A 2500-nucleotide genomic window follows, 5' to 3' on the forward strand; every position below is an offset into this window, starting at 1 on the left:
AGGAAGTGACTCCCTGAATACTTACAAGATTATATCGTAGAACGTGGTGTGAAGAGGCGAAACATGATGAATGGGAGCTAGAAGTGTTGATGAAAATGACCAAAAAAAAAAAAGGAGATTTGATTGATTGCAATAATTACAGAGGCATCACACTTACGTCAGTTGTCCGGAAGATAATATAGTATGCTCATTCTAAAGAGACTAGAGGGAAAGACTGATGACAAGCAAAGAGATGAACAAGTAGGATTTAGAAAAGGTAGAAGTTTTACTGACCAAACTTTTATTTTAAAACATGTGGTATAGCAATGTGTAGAATATAAAAATCCACTTTTGATGGCATTTGTGGACTATGAAAAAACCTTTGATAGAGTGCACCGGCTAATTTTGTAGAGAGTCCAACGTTATTATGGAGTTCCTCTTAAATATATAAATTTCATTAAGTCTGTTCATGAACAGACTTTCAATTGGGCTTTACAAGGCATTAGAAGAGTTGGAAGACCAAGGCCTACTTGGGTTAGTACTATGGAGCGTGGAATAGGAGATGGTGAGTAAAGTATTGATTCAAAAGTTCAAGATAGAGACGACTGGTGAAATCTAACCGAGGCCCTATACGACAGTAGGCGAGGGAGATGATGATGATGATGATATAATTAAATGTGGGATATACAATATTAATCAAACTACAATACAAGAGTATAATTTACTAATTGAAATATTTTTGATCCATTGCATGAGTAAACAATACTAAAGCGAGTTGAATCTTTTCCATGAAATTCATATTTCTCATAACAACAATATTCAGTCATTTTTAAAATCCAAAAATAAGGCATAAAAGTACAGTTTATGTTTAAGTGTACACTATATTACTTGGAAATATAACTTCAGACTACCATTATAGATATTGTACTTAAAAATATAACTACTAGACTTAAAACCCATAAAATGTAGCTTTCTATAGTAGCTAAAAAAGTTTAGGAAAAAGAATATTAATTTCATTTCTCTAATTTACTAGATTTCTATTTCCATCTGTTCCTCTTCATGGGTCTTTGAGTTTTTCTTTCACACAAAAAAAGATGCATAGTAGTAAAAATAGCATTTTTTGCGGTTCGTCTTTCAATGAAGGTAGATTAGGTTACACCCAGCCTTCGCTCAAATTCAAATAGCGTATGAAAATAAGAGTTCCCGAATTTCTATTCCACCAAATGTTATCGTAAATGGTTGATCTTTTAGCAATGAAAAAATTATAAAGGATCTTTTAATGCAGAATTCGTAGCATCTGTGAATGACTATACCATCCCGTAGCTTGACCTTTTTTTTCTGGTCATGAATACTACAACTGTATTGATCTGTCAACCAATAAAATCAACCTTTCTTCATGTCAAATAAAGATTTTTTGATGCAGTCGAGAGATGTGGTGGTTCCACATTCATATTACAAACGGAGCTCGTATCCTGACGTTTATGTTTTTACGGATGGACATTTAGCCTTTGTAAATAAGAGAAACGTAATAGCTTCTCTAAGATATGCAGGCCTTATTCGATAGTTAAATGTCACTTCACTGAAAGGAAAGATGAGACTCGTTTTTTTTTCTTCTTTTTTTTTAGGAAGAGATTTGAAAATGCATTTCACTCCAAAGTGGAGTTTCACTCGTATTTGGGATATTACTAGGTAAAAAAAAAAACATTGTAACTGATGCAAGTTTATACAACAATAAAATCAACGGCAACAGCAATAATGATAATAATAATAATAATAATAATAATAATAATAATAATAATAATAATAATAATAATAATAATAACAACCATGTTATCGCAATACTTGCAATGACTGGCTCTTACTTTTATATTTTATTCACCAGGGAAAATAAATAATTTACTTTCCCTTCTAATCATATTTCCAGTTGCTTATGTATATGAAAAGGATTCGAAAACGAGGAGAAATATAGCTAAACAAAGAAATCTTTCTTGGAGCTTTTCTTAAACCAAAATGTTTTTTTCTGTAGTTCACCTTCAGCCGGACGATTTGTTCAACAGTTCATCGTGGTCAATATGTTCTTGAGCCTACATTAGTTACCCCTTTTTTTTTTTTTTTTACCAATTTCCCCCTCTAGTGGAGGAGGGATAGGGGATTGGAGAGGGGGGATAGAGGTAGGTGGTGATATAGGAAGGGGCCAGTAGTTAAAGGGAGAGAAATGAGGGAGGGGGAGGGGGCTCGAGACCAATATGTGTCGGCTCCAGCCGACCTGGACCCAGAGCCCCAGAGCCCTTTCTGCCTCTCTTTAGGCCCCAGAAGGTCCCGCCTTAGCGTCGGCGGAGGAATCGCTTCAAGATGACCAGAAAATGGAAGAAACATTTGGATAGATTTAATTTCTCATTCTGTCCCTCTGGGAGCCGTAGAGGCGAAAGTGGCCCAACGCACAAGAGGCCCTCCTCCGCCTTGAAGGAGATGGGAGCGGCCACGACCTCCTCCTCCCTCCCCCTTTTACCGTCCGAAAAGA

Source organism: Palaemon carinicauda, chromosome 3 (assembly GCF_036898095.1).
Source record: "Palaemon carinicauda isolate YSFRI2023 chromosome 3, ASM3689809v2, whole genome shotgun sequence".
In the NCBI taxonomy this organism is placed as follows: domain Eukaryota; kingdom Metazoa; phylum Arthropoda; class Malacostraca; order Decapoda; family Palaemonidae; genus Palaemon; species Palaemon carinicauda.